The sequence below is a fragment of the Adiantum capillus-veneris genome, chromosome 5 (genome assembly GCF_014529385.1).
Source record: "Adiantum capillus-veneris isolate H3 chromosome 5, ASM1452938v2, whole genome shotgun sequence".
Lineage (NCBI taxonomy): Eukaryota > Viridiplantae > Streptophyta > Polypodiopsida > Polypodiales > Pteridaceae > Adiantum > Adiantum capillus-veneris.
This window is the reverse complement of record NC_140935.1, coordinates 172,670,523-172,693,232: the sequence shown is the minus strand read 5'-3', so window position 1 is coordinate 172,693,232 and position 22,710 is coordinate 172,670,523. Positions and strand designations below refer to the sequence as shown.

Below are 22,710 nucleotides of genomic sequence, written 5' to 3'. Positions count from 1 at the left end.
TGGGTCATCACAGTGTCCACCTGCCCTGCATGCTATGCTAGATGCTAGGCGCTAGTAGCCTTTGCCCCTTTCTCAACATTTCTAGCCAGTTTATGGGTCAACATGCATGCTTTGCCAATTTCCCTTCTCTAGGGCGCCCTGTACAAGTCAAGCACCTGTAGTTACACAAGCAACAAAATCTCCTACAGTTCTCTTACAGCTTCTCAAGTGATTCCTCCAAAATCAACAAGGATATAAATGCAGTCAACACTCACAGATATTCAACCCTGTCCATGGTTGTGAGCCAAATCGATGACGTTCGCAAATCAGCCCTTCAATGGCCAAAATCCGTAACAATGAAATCCTTGGAGAAGAACAAGAGAATGTTTTTCTTCCTCAAGCTTTCCAGGCGCACACTGCTCCTTTTCCCTATAAAATTAGAAATATGCACTTTTGAGCCCCTTGCGCTCCTCTCATGGAAAAACGTTGAACATAAAGTTGTAGATCTCACCGTTTTGCATGTCCCGCGCAAGATGTTTTTAGAGATCAACTTGTTTTAGTGAGTTTTAATTCACTAGGTCTCTTCATGGAAATTCAGTCACTTTTAGACTCCCCGTTTAACTCTTCATCTCTTACTTCCTGCATGATCAATCTCCACCTCTGTCTTCAAAGAGTTGTGTGTATAGATAACTAAGTTTTCCATATCACCTCCATGCTAACCCGCATCCCCTTTTTAGCTAGCATTCCCGTATACTTTCAAAGGCATCCGAGAACCATTTTGGATCATTTCTCATCCCGTAAAATCCAGCTAGAATCCACAATGAATTACACTAGCGCTTTTGAAGGTGGGATCTCCCTTTTGGAATTCTAGGCCCCTTTCGATGCACCTTCTACCATCTTTTGTAGCTTTGGCACTACTACAGACGACATGTTCTTTATGGCACTCAACTTCCCTTCTACGCACCTTACAACCATCTTGAACAACCTCGACTCTAGAATGGCCAATCTAGAGAGAGAATCATTTAAGTAAGCCAACTTTAAAATTGGTGACAAGATCATCCTCTAGTAGACTTCTGAAGCACTCTCTCTAACACAGAATCCCATCATACCAGCTAGAGATAGGAACAGAAAAACACAGTTTAGTATCCCAAAGCACGTTATCTGCTCAACTTACGAGGTTGGAGCGTGAGACAAAGGAGCTGGCATTAAGTCGCTTTAGACCCATGGATTACACTGATCAATCGAAACTCGATCTTCCTTCTAAGATACGCAGACACACCCACAACCAAGAGGACTCGTGACCCACACATAAGCACCTTCTGCCCACAAGGATTCATGGATCATTGCTTGAAATAAGGCAAGCCCCCATGTTTTTTTCCATGAAAGAGACTGATACTAAATTACAACCTAGGTATTAGTTCATCAAATAACCTCCCACTAGATTATACTCTAAAAAAGCCTCACAAGGCCGGAGACAGCCACAAAGAAGCCCTCTCTCACTAAAACTGGCTAGGAAACCCAAAAGATGATAACCAAAAATGTAACACCACTCCAAATCCTAGATACACACCAAGGCAAGGGATCTCAGGCATCCAAGAGTGAAGAAGCAATTTGATAACTCGGTCCACCATTGCATCAAGCCCATGATACACAATCTTGCCTACTTAGTACTAATGGCAACCAAGTATGCACAACAAGATCCCCACTGCCTATACACCATGCAGTCTGGGCATGTGCCAAACCCGTAGGAGCCTTGTGCTCCAACTTCTAATTTCTTCACAACAGAAATGGTGAGGCGTGCCATTGACAAATTGCACACACGGAGGGCACAGGATCATGATGGTATAAAGGTAGAGCATTTCATGCATGCTAGAAATCATATCTATGGTTTGTTGGCACCTCATCTCACCAGTTGGCAACTAGAATCTGAAAAAAACTGCAGCACTTTATCAATTCAGGACCTGAGAAACATCTCCAAAGCTCTGACCTAAAGAGATAACAAGGGGATTATGAGAAGGGACACGAGGAAGAGAAGAGTAGATTTGAAGAGGGATAGCAAGGGTAACACGAGGACAAAGAGAGCCCAAATAATGGTGCAAAGCCTCCAAATCAATATGATCATCCATAATATTCTGCTTTTGTTGCTCGACTAGATACACCAATTGTCGAACCACGTACTGAGCATGTGGCTCCTCTAGATCAAAACACAAGAGAAGGTTGATTAAGCTGAAAAGTGGATCGAGGACGCAAAGAAAGGAAAAGATAAGATGCATAAGGCCACATCGACATCCACTTTCATCAATATGCCAATTGACGAGGAGCAACAAAGAAAGCATAGAGCCCCTTATGTGCATGTTACAGGTCTCAAAGACACTAGAAAAGTAGAAGAGGAAGTGAAAGAACTCTTGAAGCGCATGGCATTTCTCAACCCACACACACAGGGGCCAATGTGAATGGTAGTTTCACCCGCAAACGGGAAGTGGATCGGCACTCGCATAGTAAGAGGATGTCTAGGCTCAATGCAAGATCATGTCACTTAGAAAGTTGGTGGATACTACCAAGTGAACTCAATAAAGGCATAGAGTCAAGGTGGGATCACCAACAGAAAGTATGCGATAGTTTGGCCACATTGCACTTTTGGATGCGGTCCCAACGAGGATAGATGGTCAGAAGACCACTGGGAGCCCAACGGAAGCATCTCCTAAAAATTAGGAAACTGCTATTTTGGCCCGTGAAATGTGTTCGCGTCATTACCTTCGGTATGACAAGGGGAACATTTTACAACTCTATCGCGAAGTCAACTGGGCAACCAGTCGGGAGATTTTTAGGTGGCGACCCCAAAACGGAAAAATGCTTGTAATGACGCCAAGTGGCACATTTCTGTGCACTTTCCTCTTGCATGAAGAAGTGGCGCTGAATTTGTAGCTGGGAGGGCTCATTTTTCAGCTTTTGTCACAGGTTAAGAGCTATGGAGTGCTTTCTTTCCACTCTATGTACAGTGTGGTGCCAGGTACACACTACACATTGCTCTCTCTCCCTTATGTGCAGTTATGTGATGCCCCACAAGAGGGCTCTTCATTTGACAGGTGTAGAGCTGTGTGGTTTCATGCTTTTGTGTTGAGGCAACCGCCTCCTTGAGCAGGAACAGGAGTAGCTAACTGCTACTCCAAATACAGGCACCAGTGAGGGTCATAACCTCACCAAACAGGTGCGTTTTCAGCGCTGTGTATACGCTGTAGTTTGACAATTTTTCAACCATATTTAGCGCAGATAATGTGTCGTGCTCTCTACAGTGGGTGGTGCTCAGTGCAATATGCGTGACAATCTCACTCTAACAGACTGGAAAGAAAAGAAACAATAGACAACACAGAGCTCACAAGGGCACAACAACAGAACCGAACATATGACTCGACTATCTCAAAGACTGATACAGACCCTGGCGTAGCAGCACACTCAGCTCCAGCCCAGGACTCACAGGTAGAATGGGGTGTCGAGGCTCAGATGTGCCGAGATGGTGAAGATGTGCTCTAGCCCAGGACTCACAGGTACATTGGGCTGTCGAGGCTCAGATGTGCGGGGATGGTGAAGATGTGCTCTGTGGATAGACTCACTGCTCTCGACGACGATGCTGGACCGAAGGTGAAGCCGATGATGATAATGACCCAACGGCTCATAAATGTCAGCCACCTAAGCCAATCTCCAAAGTGAGTGGTGGTGGTGACCTGGCCACGATGTCCACTAGACCACCGTCTGTATCCTGCCATGTGTCACTGCCCAGCCCAGCCCAGAGAGTCCGTCCAGAGTTCGACTAGTGTGAACCAGGCCAGACAAGCCATACTAACTGAGTGTCCTGTGAAAGTGACACTGTAGCCTGCTACAGGTTGCCTGCCACAAGACCGCTCACCGTCTCGGTGAGAGGAAATATTGAAAAACTAGGAGATACTGAAAAAATGCGAAATAAAACCAATCGGTACTGCATGTACATCTTTCTTGAAGCAGGTGCTTGGCCCAGCCATGCAAGAAATGATTGCAGCTGGCAAGAAAATTCAACTTTGGAGGAGGAGGTTTCTTTGCTCGATCACAACACAGGATGGCGGATTCTTATGCATAGATGATGACAAAGAATTTAAAGAAGTTCCAAGTAGAGTGTGAAGAGCTGCAGCAAACTCTTGGCACTTCTCGAGCTGAAAACCAATGAAGTGTAGTCGCTCTAAAGGAGGCATATGAGAGGCTCTTGAAGGAGTTGCAGAGGCCAGTCGTAGTTGTTGAGGAAGAGCATGAAGGGTTCACGAAGCAGATTCAAATGCAGACTTCTTGACACGAAGCAGAATGAAACGCAGACTCCTTGACGAGAATTTTTGGGTTGCAAAGGGAGCTTGAGGCTACTGAAGATGATCCCGTTTCTTGTTTTTGATACCTACTCTATGGGTTCTGAAGATGGAAGAATCAAGTTCAGTGCCTCAGGAGATTCAATTAAATGTAAAACTTCTCGCTGATCCATCTCCAGTAACATGCCGGTAACTTTTCCTCCGTGATCCTGTTCTAAATGATCTACAAGTGGATACAGCTTCTCGCCCAACATCAATCTGTGTTGTTGAGGAGGAGCTGATGCTAAGGCTGATGCCAAAGCTGTAATCGGCATAAAGCCTGTATCAGATGTGCTCGAAGGCATTCCAGCCATTTCATAGCTATTGGCTCCTTGAAGAGATACTTCTGAGCCATTCCTAGACGTCTGAGAGTAGCGTAGTGGCCGGTTCCGCCACGAGAAATCATCTGCTAAGGCAGAAGCGGTTGCTGCTGAGGCTGGGTTTATTAGATAGCGCAGGGTGGGCAGGGGCAAGGGGGAAGGGGCGAGGGGCTAGGAACTAGAGGCTAGGGGCTAGGGATTAGGGGCGAGGGGCTAGGGACTAGGGACTACAGAGTGAGGCTAGGGGCTAGAGGCTAGGGACTAAGACTAGGGGCGAGGGGCTAGGGACTAGGGACTAGGGGTAGGGGCGAGGGGCTAGGGGCTAGGGACTAGGGACTAGAGGCTAGGGGCGAGGGGCTAGGAACTAGGGGCGGGGGGCGAGGGGCGAGGGGCTAGGGGCGAGGGGCTAGGGACTAGAGGCTAGGGGCTAGGGACTAGGGACTAGAGGCTAGGGGCGAGGGACTAGGGACCAGGGACTAGGGGCGAGGGACCAGGGGCTAGGGGTGAGGGGCGAGGGGGAAAGGGGGGCGAGCGCGAGGGGGAAGGGGAGGGTAATGGCGAGGGGCGAGGGGATGGGAAAGGGCGAGGGCGAGGGGAAAGGGGGAAGGTTAGGGCGAGGGGGAGGGTAGGGCAAGGGGAGGGGGAGGCATTAGCTCGAGGGTGAGGGGGAGATGGGAAGGGTAGGGTGATGGGTAGGCTGCAAATAAAGAGCACGCAGCTATCATGAGCAAGAGAGATATCATGATCTTGGAATTCATCTTGCAGGACGGGTTCGGTGAAGGGAGTTTGCTAGACACAGAGGAGAGCTTTATTCTGGTCTGAGAAGCAGACACCAAAGGGGTTGATGTTTGAAGGGGGGTGAACTACTGTAGAAGAGATTTCTTACTGCTTTTATGCTTCTTCATAGGCTCAGGTGGCACATTAGATTGAGTTGCTGTGGAATCATTTGAAGAGGGTGTTCCTTAAGGCAAAGAGTGAATAGAGACTCCATAACAAGGCATAGATTTGGTAGCCTCCAACCACTCCAGCAGATCTTCGTCTGACCCTTCAGATGTAGTAGGCTGTTCTTGTTCAGGTGTGGTTTCCATTGACAAAGAAACTTGCTGCACCACTGGATCCATTCCTCCCTCTAAAAGGATGGGTTGCATCGGGGAGCCAGAAGTTTGTATCCACATTGCGTCGTTTCCCCAATCATGAAGTGCTCTAGTGTGTCGCAGCCATGGTCTTCCAATAAGCAAAGGAAATCCGCCCTCAACCTGGGGAAGACGAACCACCACAAAATCCAAGTTAAAAGTAAATTTTTGTACCTGCAGAGCCACATTGTCCACGATGCCCACTAGGTATACTGTTCGTTGATCGGCCATTGTAACTGTGAAGGGGGCAGGGCCAGTAGGCTGTAGACCTAGAGCTAACATAGTGAACTCGGGCATCAAGTTGATGCCAGATCCACCATCCACTATCACTCCTGAGAATTGCCTACCCAAAACGAACACTGTCAGGCGAGGGTTTCTATAATCAGTGAGTGGAGCAGCAAGATTGGATATCATATAGGACTCTGATGGTCGCACTAGGAGATGCCCGCCACTAGGACCTACTCCAAGATAAAGTGATTGAATCACAACAAGGGTGTCACTTCTAAACTTTGCATCTAGTCGCAGCATGTCATAGAGGGTCACTTGTTGGAAAGTGTTCTTCAAGACTATCTCTGCTGTAAGCTTCTCTTTTTCTACCTGTTGTTCCTCTGGTACCTTGATCTTCTGTAGATCGGAAACTGCTTCCAAGAAAGCTTCATCAACATCGGAGAGCAAAGATTTGGATTCTTTGATGGCACTAGGGGATGGCTTGTTAACAGCTGCAGGCAGGGTATACACTGGTGTGAGATTGTGTGGGGGAGTTGAACTTGTTGGAATGCTAACACGGAGAGCGGCTCTCTGGGCCCTGGTAAGGACGCCCGATGGCTCCTCTACGAGCTGCGGCGGCTTATTTTTAGGGGTAACCACGTGGGTAGAAGGGGGCGGCTGAGAAACACTGCTAACTGCTATCAAATTGAGCTTGGGAAAGGCAAACTCATTCTGGCTTTGACTTGGGTTCGAAACCGTGGATGCACGAATTTTAGGGCAATCCTTACTGTAGTGATCCTTCATATCAAGGCAATGCCGGCAGGGAGGGGACCCTTCGGGCAGAGGGCATTTGCTTTGGTAATGACCATATTGCCCACATCTGTAGCACAAAATGGGCCGATTCACTGGACGAGTCGAAGGACGAGGTGGTCCTTGCTCTATGGAGTTAGAGGTGGAGGCATAGAAGCTGTGAGGTGGGGTGTGAGCATGGGTGTGATAAAAGCTCTGAGAGGGAGAAGTGCTTTGCATACCTTGCACTGGAGGGGCTCTCAACAAAGGTGGCATATGGTGTGGATGGCCACAGGGAGAAACCATGTTGGATGCAGGTGCTGGCCCTTGCTGAAGAGAAGGACCAAGACCTTGTTGTATTTGTCGCAATCCCTTGAGGTAGTAACAGTCCTTGTCCTCATGTCCAGATTTTTCACAGAAGTGGCAGTAACCCCGAAGGGGACATTCATGTGGAGGATGCCCTGGAGAGCGGCATCAGCTACACCAAACCGTAGCCTTGGTCTCTTGTTGACACTTGAGATCCTCTAGCTCGCGCTTAATCTGTTCCAATGCCTGGTGATGTGGAGGCTTCTCTTGTCTAAGAGAGAAGGACCTCTCCTCTTGAAGAGCTCGCTGTAACTTTAGGGCTTCCAATTCCCTGCGTAAAGAAGTTAAAGGATCAGAAGGACTTTCCAAAAACACCGAGGGGGTCTCCATGTGAGGGGGGTTGGTGAACAGCTTCGTAGCCCCCTCTATCCTCGTAGCAGCTGCGATGAACTCCTCCAGAGTGGCGTCGGGTCGGAGACTCTCTCGTAGTTTTTGCTGAGAACTTTTGAGAAGCGCCTTCTCCACCCAACTCTGAACCATGAATTCACCGGGTTGCTGAGGAAGCTTGGCAACCAGAGACTTGGTCTTCGTCATAAGCGCTGCAAACGTCTCCTCTGGCTTGAGCACCATGTTGGCCAACTCATCCAACACCTTCTCCTGGTAGTCACCTGGCCTGAAAGCTGCACATAACTGCTGTCTTAAGGCTGTCCAAGTTGAAAAATGGTTCTCTGCAAACTGGCTGTACCATTTGTCTGCTAAGCCGTCCAAGGTGGATGGAAAAAGTACCAGATAAGCATCTTCTTTGTTAAGACCACGTCCTCTACAGAGAGATACGAACCTCCATGCATGGTCGTCAGCATCCTCCGAAGAAAGTCCTTTGAAGGTAGGGAACTTGATATTTACCTTGGCCAAAACACTAGCTAACGGCTCCATGGCCCCTTCTGTAGCCTGTTGCACAATAGCCTGTTGTAGCAGAATAGGAGAGAGCTTTACTGGAGAAGGTGATCGAGAAGATGCGGGACCGGATGAAGGAATGGGTGATGTCGTATGTGTAGGTATAGGTGATGAGGTTGATGGACTTCTACAAGGTGTCAAAGGTCGTCTTCTATGATAGTACTTCAGAGGGCTCAGTAGTGCGCTTTGACGCTCGACTGACCGCCTTGTATGGGTCATGCAGCGACCACCAATCCAACCAACTTTGGCAAAAGGGGCCCTTAATTGTGGGCTGAACAACAAAGGTCTAGACTAGGACAAGTGAGGATAATGACGAGACCACCTGACCCAGGACCACCAATGACTAGACCACCTAGCTGGACCAAGACGAGGAGAACTGTACCAAGGTGAGAAGGACTGGACCAGGACTAGGGACTAGACCAAGACCAGAGACGAGGACCAGAGACTAGGGACTAGACCAGGACCAGAGACGAGGACCAGAGACGACCACAAGGACTGGTTGGACAAGGGCGAGAGAGGACCAGACCAACAAACTAGCAACCCAAATGCAAGCAAAGGGGCGAAGCTCAGCAACATCGAACTAGCTTCACAATTTGTATCTCCACAAAGAGTGAGACTTCATGTGATGTCCCACCGTGATCGCCAAAATGAGAGCACATGTAGCGCAGATAATGTGTCGTGCTCTCTACAGTGGGTGGTGCTCAGTGCAATATGCGTGACAATCTCACTCTAACACACTCGAAAGAAAAGAAACAATAGACAACACAGAGCTCACAAGGGCACAACAACAGAACCGAACATATGACTCGACTATCTCAAAGACTGATACAGACCCTGGCGTGGCAGCACACTCAGCTCCAGCCCAGGACTCACAGGTAGAATGGGGTGTCGAGGCTCAGATGTGCCGGGATGGTGAAGATGTGCTCTAGCCCAGGACTCACACGTACAATGGGGTGTCGAGGCTCAGATGTGCCGGGATGGTGAAGATGTGCTCTGTGAATAGACTCAGTGCTCTCGACGACGATGCTGGACCAAAGGTGAAGCCGATGATGATAATGACCCAACGGTTCATAAATGTCAGCCACCTAAGCCAATCTCCAGAGTGAGTGGTGGTGGTGACCTGGCCACAATGTCCACTAGACCACCGTCCGTATCCTGCCACGTGTCACTGCCCAGCCCAGCCCAGAGAGTCTGTCCAGAGTCCGACCAGTGTGAACCAGGCAAGACCAACCGTAATAACTGAGTGTCCTGTGAAAGTGACACTGTAGCCTGCTACACCATACGGACGCAAGAACCATTAGGAACAGTGCCACACTAACAGCACAGTTCGGGGACTGTTTAGGGTTGAAAACAAGGCAGAAACTAGTAAATACAACGTGCTGAAGTTACTATTTTTGGGCAGGAATCAGAGGGTTGATGCCAGTGGAAGTGAGTTGCAGCAAGGGAATTGGTTTTGGGCAAGTTTTGGAGCTGTTATGCTACTGAAATTTGGCCAAAACAGGTGGTATCTAGCTGGATACAGATAAAGAATTCCCAAGACTCTACTTTGTAATTTACCCTCTCAAAGTATAAAGAAATACCGTAAGGGGCGTCAATTTTGGGGCCTACATGTTGTCGGCGTATGCTCGGAGCACTCTAGCTTCCGAGCCGTGTGTGTACTTAAGTGTTATTTCCCGTCGCAGGTTCCTTTTTCAAAGTACTCTCTCTTTCTGTGTGTCGTAAGTAAAGTAAAGAATTTCAGGTGAAAGCCAAAGCCTACCGCCCCACGGGCCGGTTTCAAGGTTCCATTGCTGGGATATCAATCACTTTTTCCTCAAAGAGTGAGTCTCGGTTGTTTTGGGTAAAGACACAAAGTACAAGAACGCGGGATTACACTATGTCCGATAAAGGGAAGGGCATCATGGAAGAGGATTCCTCTTCGAAGGACAGGCAGGAAACTCCTATGGTCTTCGAGATTGGCGAGAGCTCACGGCCACGTCAAATTGTGCCTTCTGTTGATGTGAATGTCCCTCTAGTAGTATAAACCTTCATGACCGGGGAACTTGAGGATGATGTGTTCAAGACTCAGTAAGTTGTCGCAGTGAATGTCTTTTCGCGACTAGTGCAGAACCCAACGTTTATGGAGTTCTTGCAAGCACCACCAGTGCAACAGCAAAATAGGCAGACCACACAGCGAACAGAGCTTGTTGAGGCTCAAGCCCAAGTACTTCATGCGACTCAGCAGGATAGGAAACGCTCGCTTGTTGCGGAGTCAGGGGCTCCAAAACAGGTTCTTCCCGTCCTTTAATAGGTGGTTAGGACGCCTATTCCACAGGTTATGCCAGTTCAGCCCGCCACCTTTTAGAGCCCGCATGTTGTCTTGAATGGAGAGGGAACTCGTTACCAGGCAATGCACCCGGTTTTTCCACCACCCACGGTACATCCTAGGTATTTCGGAGGTGGATTTGTGTTCCAGAGTATGGCTGGTTATGCGCCTGGAAGTCAGCCGTACATGCCAGGAGCAGTGTTTGGGGGTATGCAAGGCATGATGCCAAACCCCATGTATGGTAGCATCGGCATGTAGCAAGGTTTTCAGTGCAACCAGGGCCAGTTTGGGGTGCCACACAGTCATTTTTGCATGGCTGTTTTTTCTGGACAGCAGCAAGATATGGGACCTCTGACGCAAAATGTTAATGGCCAAGATGTGCCGATAATGCCTACTACACTGCCCATGTTGCAGACTATTCCTTATGACAATTTGGGGGCACTGAAAAAGCCAAAAGCTTTTAAAGAAGGTGGTGCAGCTGTAAAGTTCAGCACTTTTAGTGGCTTCGAGGATAAAGCAAAGGCTCTCACTTTCCTCCAGTAGTTTGATACAGCTTATGCAGGAGGGAATTTCACAGAGGCCTCTAAGCTTAGGAAAGCTACCACTTTGTTAAAGGACAATGCGCTTACATGGTGGACGACATTGTTAATGCAAGGACAGGCACTCGCCACTTGGGTCTACTTCAAGCAAATGTTTGCATCTGCTTGGTTGTCAAATGAATTTGAAGCCGATGTCATGACAGATTGGCACCAGCTTAGTGACCTCCTACAGATTTGTGCCATTGACAGAGCAAACAGAGAAAGTACTGTTGTGGGTTGCCTAAAGGGCTTCGGAACTACTGTACCAAGAACAAAGTGGCTGCCCTCACCCAGCTCATGGAAGTTGCTAACACTGGTCTTGCCTTGTTGAAAGGAGAGGACAGTGGGTTTCCGAGCAACAAGAAAGGAGGGCAGCAAAAGAAAAATTCAGAGAAGAAGCCCTTTGTGAAAACGGCTCCTGAAGCATCACAGGGGTCAGAAAAGGCCACCAAAGACAAGGATTCAACCGGGACTTCTGGAGCGCAGGCAAAGAAACAAAAAAAGAAGGTCCTAATGGCTGAAAATAAATGCTTTGTATGCGAGCAGACTAGTCACTTTGCTACCAATTGTCCACAAAGGAAAAGACCAGCTGACTCAGATGATAAAGAGGACCAGAAAGGCAAGAACCATAAACCTACGGCACCGTCTTCTTTGATCCAGATGCCAAAGCAAACTTTATCTCACCAGAGTTAGCTATGAAGGTGGGCATCAGAGTTGAAGAGATGGGATACACGGCATAGGCAGGGTTGGCATGTCCTGGCCACTCAGAGTGTGTTACTCCCATTATTGGAAAGATGCATCTGCATATTCAGTCATATGTAGACACAGAAGAGTTCTATATCATGCCATTCGAAGGGTGCGATGCGCTACTTGGAATTCCTTGGATGTTCAGAGTGCATGGCGTGCTGGATGCCCTCGGCAAGACGATCACCCTTCAGCATAGGGACAAAACTCATGTTTTGGATGTAAAGCTCTAAGGAGAGTTTGTCCCTATTGTATCTGCTTCTGCTATCACTTCTGTAATAAAGAATCATCTTTCTGTGTACTTGATTTTTACACGTGATATCTCAAATAATTGTCAGTCCAATTTATCTGTGTTAGATAAAAGGTCACCATTTTTGGGAGAGTTTAGTGACTGTTTTTCTGATTCATTACCGTCGCAAATGCCGCCAGAGAGACCTGAGGACCATCGGATAGATTTGGTGCCAGGGTGTAGACCACCAAATAGACCTCCTTACAGGGTTAGCATGGCCCAACAGAAAGAGATTATGGGCCAGGTTGAGAAGTTACTAGAGAAGGGGCTAATTCAGCTTACTTCTTCACCCTTTTGCTCCCCAATGCTCTTAGTGCGGAAAAAGGATGGCTCTTGGTGCATGTGTATTGATTACCGTGCGTTGAATAAGAATACCATCAAGAATAGGTTCCCTATTCCTAGAATTGATGATATTCTCGATCGTTTAGAGGGTGCTGCAATTTTCAGCAGGATAGACCTTAAAAGTGGGTACCATCAGATTCGTATACGGCCAGAGGATGTACACAAGACTGCGTTTAGAACGACATTTGGTCTTTATGAGTTTCTAGTGATGCCGTTTGGGCTAACAAATGCTCCTGCCACGTTTAACAGAATGATGGATCGGATTTTCCACTCGCATCAACAGTTTGTTGGGACATTCTTTGATGACATGATAGTCTATTCAAAGAATAAAGAGGAGCATAGGCGTCACTTGACCATTGTGTTCGAAGAGCTGCGCAGTCACACGTTACTTGTCAATCCTAAGAAAAGTGAATTCTTCCTGGAAGAGATACACTTTCTTGGCCACATAGTCTCAAAGGATGGTGTCCGAATGGATCCCGCAAAGTTTGAAGTTATCAAAACATGGCCAGACTTGCAGACAGTGCACGATTTAAGAAGCTTCTAGGGATTGTGTTCCTACTATAGAAGGTTTATCGGGAATTTTGCAGAGACATCACCTCTTCACGCTTTGCAAAAGAAAGAGGTCACTTTCAAATGGACCCCAAAAGAGATTTCAGCTTTTAATCTCTTAAAGGAAAAGTTGACTTCAGATCCAGTAATTGTTTTGCCAGAACTCAGGAGGTCATTTGTGGTCCAGCGTGACGCGTCTGGCAGTAGCATCGGAGCAGTGCTAATGCAAAATAGACGGGTAGTAGCTTATGAAAGCCACATTTCGCAAGGGCCAGAGAAGACTATGCAAGTCTATGAGAAAGAGCTCTTGGCCGTGATTCATGCGCTTTCTAGCTGGAAGCACTACCTCTTAGGTACTGATTTTGTTGTCCAAACAGATCATCAGACCTTGCGATACTTTTGGACACAGTCAATGTTATCCGAAAAGCATATGCGATGGGCAAACATTCTTTCCATGTTCCACTTTCAGATTATGCATGTGGAAGGCAAGAAGAATGTTGTGGCTGGTGCGTTATCAAGAAAGCCACAAATTTCAGTTGTGTCAATCCCTTATCATCATGAGCTACATGACATGAAGGAGCAGTATATTGCTGATGAAGATTTTGCAAGGATCTTTGAATAGTTACAAGAGGGGTAACATTACGAGCACTACCTCCTCAGAGATGGTTTTATGATGATGCATGGCAAACTTTGTGTCACTAGGCCATTGCGACATAAGGTCATGGAAGAGATTCATGTCCCACCGTATGCACGGCATCGTGGTACTGATGCAACAGTTAAAGCGGTAGAGATATTCTTCTATTGGCCTACCTTGAGGACAGATGTGGATGCCTTTGTGCGAGCATGCGTTGTTTGCCAAAAGATCAAGTTTGACAAGCATAAGGCACGCAACCACTGCCGATTCCGGATAAGCCATGGGAAGGCATTAGGGAATGATGGTATATGGACCATTATTTGCAGGTTCAGCAAATAGGCCCATTTTATCCTTGTCAAGAAGAAGATAAAATCTGCACGCTTGTTCATGTACAATGTGTTTAGGTACCACGGTATGCCACAATCGATTATCAGTGATCGTGATCCTCGAATGACCAGTTTGTTGTGGAGAGGATTACTTGAGAACATGGGCACTACGCTCAAGTTCTCGTCTTCGTTTCATCCACAAACTAATGGACAGTCAGAAGAGGCTAATTCTATTGTCTTAGATCTACTGAAATGCTATGTGTCAGATAATAAAGGCAAGTGGGAATAGTATTTGCATATGCTTGGGTATGCGTACAACAATACGGTGCATTCGTCCACAAGCAAGGCACCTTTTGAGATTGTTGAAGGCAGCAAAAACGTTCCTCCCATTTTGCATACGAAGGACAAGATCTTTGAGGCAGATCAATACATTGAGAACATGGATGCCTTGGAGAAGACTTGGGGCAAAGCAGAAAAAGGCTGCTCATCGTCACCGTCGTGAATTGTTGTTATCACCTGGTGATTGGGTTCTGTAAGGTTCGAAAAGGCAAGGTTAAAGAAGATGAAGGGCAAGGAACGGCTGTTTCCTAAGCTCAGTGTTGCTAAACTGGCTTTATCTTACAGAAAAATAAGTCTAAATGAATTATTGGAATTTTAAGTGAGAGGGTTCTTCTCACTGGAGACATCCGAGTACAGAGTATTCCTAGTGCGTCATTCAAAGTAATGACGGGCGCACTGTGAAAGGGAATATCTGTAAGGCCACCAGGAACGGGTACTTCTAATGCGTCACAACGGATGGGTGATAGGGAGCATCAGTTAGAAGTATCTGACCATCCGGGAACGGACATCTCTGATGCGTCATAGGATGGGTGACATAGAGCATCGTGAACGGGAGTGTACCGTAAGTTCGGTAGGAAACGACTAGGCGATGGGTATTCCTGATGCGTCACAAGGTGGGTGACGGGTGCATTGGAAAGGGGATATCCATAGTCGAGAGGAAATCCGAACTTTTTGGGCAGGTTCAGACCAATTTTAAAATATGCCGGGCGTCCACTTAATAAGTGGGCAGCAACTTAGACAGTAAAGCAACAAAACCAGCCAGCGAATTCTCTCTCCCTATTTCGGGTAGAGCAACGCAAAAAACACAATAAAAAAAAACCCCGGCCGCGATCTCTACACGAGCAGCTATTTGTGTCGTAGCCAAGGAGCTATAAAAGCACCACATGCCCTCACTGAAAGGGAGTTACCAACGTCAGCAAGAGAAGACTCTGCCGCCAGATAGTGCAAGAGATCGCGAGAGTACGAAGCACGGAAGTCGCTTTTCCCGCGCAAGAGCGACAGGTATCTATTGTGGATTCGCCATACAAATTGTTGTTGAGTGTTTGCGTGTGTGTTTGCAGGTACTTCATCGCGAAGGAGAAGCGAGAAGGCTTCGGCCTACGCTTGGGAGTTCCGGAAACGAAATTCAGAAATTGTCAGCGGAGTCTCAACTCCGAGTACAAACGGAAAAAGGATTGAGAGCTCGTCTCTCGGATTTCCCTTACAGGAAGGAACGACCATCGAGTCAGAGAATTAGAACGGAGGGGTTTTCTCCGATTCTTGTGCTTGTAAAAAGATTCTCCCTAATAAAGAATTCTCTTTAAGGGGGGGGACCAACCCATCTTCTTGTCCCCAGTACTATGTCGATCTTCTCACTCTCTCTCTCTCTATTTATTTCTCTCTATATTCTCTGGCTTCAGTATTAAGTGATAAATTCTATTTATCCGAGTATATTTTATATTGTTATGCGCTCCCGTTTGTGACAGTGGTATCAGAGCATGGTCTCCTCTCTTTTTCTGTAAAGGAGGACGACTCTGGGAAGATACGGGAAGAAGTGATGACAAGCCAAGAGAGAAGTAAGCAGGCGGAACCCTAAGCCCTGCAGAAAAAAGCTCGCAGAGTTGGGAAAATTTTTCTCTTTGCAAGAAGTCGACACAAGACTTGGGATTCTCTGCGAAGGTGACAAGAGCATGATGCTCAAGAACCTAGAGAATCCAAGGAGCGGAATGCTCAAGATTCTTCAAAATCCAGAAAATATCCATGAACGTCAATGCAGAACTATAGCCATGAAATCCCATCCTTTTGGGAAGGATATGAAGGTCTTTAGGCCTCAGAACCCTTCGGTCAAGTTTGATACTTTTGACGGAAAGAAGGATGTCCTGCAAGCTACCACTTTCATTCGACAGTATGAAGTTGCCTTTGCAAACGGCAATTTCTGAGAAGCGTCGAAGGTGAGGCATGTGACCCAACACCTCAAGGGGATTGCAAGTACTTGGTGGTATACCAAAGCTCTGCAAGGAACTTACAACAAGACTTGGATTTAATTCAAGGCTGAATTTTCCGACAAAAATTTTTTCCTCTACGCTTTGAGAAAGGCATCCAAGAAGATTGGGATCGGTTTGCCCCAATATGAACACGAACGAGTCAAAGCAAGTAGTGGTTTACTCTTGCCAAGGTAGCTCCACTCTCGACCCTCTTTGAGCAAGGAAAGATGAAGAAATTCAACAAAGGACTTTTGTCCAAATTTTGTAAACGCATCTGCAAGACACTTTGCAGCAGATGGTGGAGTCAACAATAAATGCTGAAAGTGTCCACCTTATTAGTGTACATAGAATACAATCCCCGCAATGGGACAAGAACCATTGAACACACAAGCAACGAATTTTTGTTACCTCTCCTCGAAGGATACATTTGCTATCCGGAGAAAGTTTGGAGTAAGGGAATTCAATTTAACTCCTGAGTTCTTGAATAGAAGACCCTCAAACTTTAAGTGAGAGGACAGGTCTTTGATCAAAGTTAAATCTTTGAGGAATTCATAAACTGCGTATTGCTTTTATACACGAGATATGCATGTGTCGAACCAGAACAAACAATCACTCTCGACTGTTTATGAGAGTAGAATTGAGTTGAAACATTGTGTTATGCGATGGATTGGTTTGCTCAACCATCCGGAAGGTCAACTATTGATCTCGTATCTGGTAGTTCACCAACAAATTACCTGCTATTGCGCGTAGCACGGCATAAAGAAGGAACCATTCCGAGCTTTCAACCAAGAAAAGCTTTCACTAAACTTATGAACCCAAACCCCCTACCCGGTCAGGGAAGACATGGTAGTGCTTTTCGCACAAGTGAATGAACACTCTCTTTACGAGGGAAGGAACAAGCAACGACTACGGCCTGTGCTCGAGGAATCCAAGGATTGAAATCCTAGAATATTTGATGAGCGGGTTTTGCTCTCAGATCGAGCCAAGGGATCGTCAAGTTGAGCGTCTTCGCTCTAATGATCTTACGAAGGCAAGGTAATTTCCCAGGTTCACCGAAACTAACACAGCTTAAGAATTATCTACACTTTTGAGAACATGGATAACACACGAAGATGCAGACCTATGCCAAGGAACTGGACGAGAGTTTGTTATACTCACTTGAGCGCCTTTTTGCGCGGAAGGATATTCCGACACGAGAATCTCTCTTTGAGATGTGTTCGGTAGAAGGACTTTGAGTCTCTACGGAGAAGAGGTTTTCTGATGATCGTTGATCATTGAGTACACTATGTGCTTTTACCATTACAGAAGCAACTTTTGGTTGCGGTATATGTTTCTCTGTAAGGTGCAACCGAATGAATGTTGTATTTTCTCAAGATTAGTGATCTTTATTGCTCAAGGTTCCTTTTAGTTCTTAGGGAAAGAGAGAGCTTTCCATCTTATGGAGAGTGCTATGATCACGAACAAAGTGAGTGGATATTGTGCGTGCAAGTGAATGAGACTGAGAGAAGGAGAGAGAAGAGATACGACACCCGAGAGGCTGTAAAACCCTCCTCCGAAGGCCCCACTCTCGTCTGCGAGAGTGGTCTACTTGATTGCACAAAGGTGTACAATGCGAATGCAATGGACTGATGCAATGGGACTATGCCGATGACGACGACGGCGATGACAACGACGACTTAGGCTGAAATCTGTGATCTTCTTGGTGACTGAATTTGTGGACTGTTTTCGGAGCTGAAACTGGCTGTTCTACTGCTGTCTTGTTGGCTGAAAATGATCGGCTATGTCGGGGGTCATGCTGAGGATGAAAACGCTGATGTTGCTGCTCTTTAGGCTGCGTTTTTGGGTTGATTATCTTGGCTGAAAAAACGCTGGATAGCAGGTTCTCAATAGCTGAAAACGTTGGTCCGGAAGGGCTGAAAATGACTGATCTGCAGCAGCTACCTAGCGTTAGTAAAAACGTTGAGAAGGCAAGGGTTTGAGAGCAAAACCGCCGAGGATCTGCAATGGGAACAAACGCCACAAACTGCTGAAGGCTGATATGCTAATGATCTTCAAAACGCTAAGGCTGAAGTGACTTGCTGGCGATATCTATTGGATGAGGAAGTGCCGCCATGCACAAGGAATCTTCGGATTGGAACCATCCGCCTACGTTGAGTGAAGGCCCCAAACAAGAACCTTTCTTTCAGGTGATCGCAGACTTTGTTTGTGAAGGAAGACATCGAGATTAATACTCTTATGATTTGGGCATTCCTTATGTGGGAGGACACAAGAGGTTTAATACCCTCTGGACTAACAGCGCAAGATTATGCGCAAGGACAGATACCTAGATTGATTTATAGGAGGATTATTCTTCTCGGGATTGAGAAGGTGGAATTGAGTTAACAAGTTCTCGGATGAGGAAACTTGCGATCTATTGGAAAGACGCGAATGACGAGCATGGCTTGTAACTTTCATGAAAGGTGAAGGATATCCTCAAGGTACTAGAGGAAAGACATGAACCGGTACGGTAAGTATTGAATTTTTGCATTTTTGTTTAATTTAATTTCTAAGTTCTCTTTTGAGAAAGGACTAGCTCAACTCACTATCGAGCAAGATTTGAAATTTTCCAGTTTCTCCCCGGGCAGTTCAATTGGACCTTTACAGTTGAGGACAATTGTTTATAAGTGAGAGGGATGTTGCTAAATTGGCTTTATCTTACAGAAAAATAATTCTAAATGAATTATTGGAATTTTAAGTGAGAGGGTTTTTCTCACTGGAGACATCCGAGTACAAAGTATTCCTAGTGCGTCATTCAAAGTAATGACGGGAGCACTGTGAAAGGGAATATCTGTAAGGCTACCAGGAACGGGTACTTCTGATGCGTCACAACAGATGGGTGACAGGGAGCATCAGTAAGAAGTATCCGACCACCCAGGAACGGACATCTCTGATGAGGCATAGGATGGGTGACATAGAGCATCGTGAAGGGGATTGTACCGTAAGTTCGGTAGAAAAGGACTAGGTGATGGGTATTCCTGATGCGTCACAAGGTGGGTGACGGGTGCATCGGAAAGGGGATATCCATAGTCGAGAGGAAATCCGAACTGGAGAGAGGAATACGCGTAAAGACGCAAGCACAAGAGTAAAGAAGGGTAGATGAGGATAGATGATCAGAAGAACAGTGGGAGCCCAACGGAAGCATCTCCTAAAAATTAGGGAACTGCTATTTTGGGCCGTGAAATGTGTTCGCGTCATTACCTTCGGAATGAGAAGGGGAACATTTTACAACTCTGCCGCGAAGTCAACTGGGCAACCAGTCGGGAGATTTTTAGGCGGCGACCCTGAAACGGAATAATGCTTGTAATCACGCCAAGTGGCACATTTCTGTGCACTTTCCTCTGGCATGAAGAAGTGGCGCTGAATTGGTAGCTGGGAGGGCTCATTTTTCAGCTTTTGTCACAGGTTAAGAGCTATGGAGTGCTTTCTTTCCTCTCTATGTACAATGTGGTGCCAGGAGTGATGCCCTGCACACTACACACTGCTCTCTCTCTCCCCTACATGCAGAATGACAAGGGGAACATTTTACAACTCTACCGCGAAGTCAATTGGGTAACCAATCGGAAGATTTTTAGGCGGCAACCCCGAAACGGAAAAATGCTTATATTCGCGCCAAGTGGCACATTTTTGTGCAGTTTCCTCTTGCATGAAGAAGTGGCGCTGAATTTGTAGCTGAAAGGGCTCATTTTTCAGCTTTTGTGACAGGTTAAGAGCTAAGGAGTGCTTTCTTTCCACTCTATGTACAGTGTGGTGCCAGGAGTGATTCCCTACACACTACACACTGCTGTCTCTCTCCCCTACATGCAGTTATGTGATGCCCCACAAGAGGACTCTTCATTTGACTGATGTACAGGTGTGTGGTTTCATGCTTTTGTGTTGAGGCAAGAGCCTCCATGAACAGGAACAAGAGTAGCTAACTACTACTCCAAAAGCAAGCACCGGTGAGGGTCATAACCTCATCAAACAAGTGCGTTTTCAGCGTTGTGTATGCGCTGTAATTTGACTGTTTTTCAGCCATACGGACGCCAGAACCATTGGGAACACTACCCCATTGACAAAGGACGGTTCGGGAACTGTTAAGGGCTGAAAACAGGGCAAAAACCAGTAAATACAGCATGCTGAATTTACTGTTTTTGGGCAGAGACCAGAGGGTTTATGCCAATGGAAGTGAGTTCCAACAGGGAAATTGGTTTCGTGCAAGTTTTGGGGCTGTTATGCTGCCGAAATTTGGCCAAAACAGGTGGTATCTAGCTGGATAGAGGTAAAGAATTCCCAGGACTCTACTTTATAATTTACCCTCTCAAAGTATAAAGAAATACCGAAAGGGGCGCCAATTTTGGGGCCTACATGTTGTCGGCGTCTGCTCGGAGCATTCTAGCTTCCGAGCCGTGTGTGAACTTAAGTATTAATTCCCATCACAAGTTCCTTTTGCAAAGTACTCTCTCTCTCTTTCTGTGTGTCTTAAGTAAAGTAAAGAATTTCGGGTGAAAGCCAAAGCCTACCGCCCCACGGGCCGGTTTCAATAGCTGCAAGGGAAAAAACATTATTTTTTACTCGGAGACGCATCAAACTCCTGGTGGCACATTACCTAGAGTGACGAGATACAAGTAGGAGACTACTAGTAGCCAAGATGTGAGATCAACAAATAGAGGACGTCAGTCAGGAGGTGTGGAAGTCCTATCGAGGGAGGAGCTTCAGCCCTCATTCGTATTGTTCGGAGAGATTAATAGGCCAGATATATGTGGGTCAAAGTGAGAGCGGAGACAGGGGTGCCACTCTACATTGCACTATGATATTTTCACCCCAACACATCTTATTATGCATCGCCCAAGGGCCAATCACCCTACATGATATTGGATGAGGATGTATGGGAGTTCTCTAGGGATGGAGATGTCATTCTTCTGGGAGACTTTACTGCCAAGACAGGCCAATCTCAGACAGCTTTCTATGATACCTTAGAGGAACTGTTGAGAAGGTTGGATGTCAATGATATGGGATTGGCCAGATGTTTTCACAAGATGAAGAGCACACTGGATATGGGGGATATCTGACAAACATGGGGACTACACATAGACTCGTCATGGCCTCCAAAGATTTCCAACATCGAGTGGGTTCACTTGTTTTCCTCGTAGACATGGGGATAGCACAATGGATTATGTTTTGGCTGAGCCCAGTTCTACACCCTCTATTCAGGACTTTACAGTCGGGCCCAAGCTTATTAAAGAATCAGTAGATCATGACCTCCTCACGTTTACCGTCTCATTCCACTTCAGCACAGCTCGACCGACACACACATCTACACATACCCAATACACTTTTACTCTGGAGACTGATTCTGTCTAGATAGATGATATATACAAACAAATATGCACAGAGAATCCGGGAAGACCTCTAGAGGAGCTCATTTATATATTGACAAAGACACTGCAGGATGCAGTAGAGGCGAACACACACACTCCACCTAAGCAGCGACGACATTCTGGGAGCATACTCCATAAAAGCTAGTATCATGAGGAGTGCAGAGAGACGAGAGCCCGACTTCAGAGGGAGGTACTTCTAGGAGTCATCACTCACAGGCACTCAAAGATTGATTCTCGACGTTTGGTGCAACGCAAAAAGAGAGTGTTTCTAACTCAATTAGAGCAAGATTTATACCGGCTTCTTTTGAGCCACCTGGCGACTCTTCCATGGTCACTCACCCCCACCAGTCATCACTTCTACTAAGGTATGGGGACAGTATACATCATCTCTCACCCAAGTGTGGTAGATTGGTTATGCCATTTCCCTCTTGAATAACAGATCTTGAGTTCAACTCTCCTCGTTGGATAGATCTTCAAGGTCTCTTGGGATAGTTTCCTACGCCGTTAAAATTCTCTTCTTCTTCTTTCTTCTACACAGTCTCGAGGTAGCCACCTCTTCCAGATCCACCACAGCCATGCCCACACACATACGCTTTCTTTACCGCAAGCCAGGAGAGCATATGATCACGATGGACTACTAGCAAAGCATTTTATACATGCCAGAGATCTGCTTGCAGAGCTTCTCCCAGTGATCTTCAATTGTGCCATGTGCGAGAGCCTACCTGATACTTGAAATTTGTCTACTATCGTACCTATCTTCAAGTCAGGGAGCCCTATGGAGCCTAGGAACTACCGCACTATCATTATTGGACACACATTGGCACGGTTGTACGCATCCATCCTTGAACAGCAGTTGAGTAGACGGGCAAAGAGAGAGGGTGTGCGGGCAACAGGACAAGCGGGTTTCAGGCATGTTGGTATGGGCAGATGACATCATGGTTTCAGTCACACGGTTTCAGCATAGATAGATTGCCTCCGTTCCAGTACTCCTTGGATGCACCCTCCCAATCTCTCACATGGACTAAGATCACCTGATTCATACATCAAGATCTGATTCAGCTAGATACCAAGAGCACATACAGCCGGCATAGGAGTTGGGCACGAAGATGGCTTTCTATAGAGAGAATCTTATTCAACTCACGAAGGAAGGTTTTGTGACTAGGCTTGCATACATGGATACACACTTATC

The 22,710-nt window shown here is 46.5% G+C and overlaps 1 protein-coding gene across 5 annotated transcripts in view; it reads right to left on the bottom strand.

Moving 5' to 3' along the window:
• LOC147458565 (nucleoporin (DUF3414)) overlaps positions 1 to 22,710 on the bottom strand; it is a 251,773-nt gene that overhangs the window by 119,488 nt on the left and 109,575 nt on the right. The window lies entirely within an intron of this gene.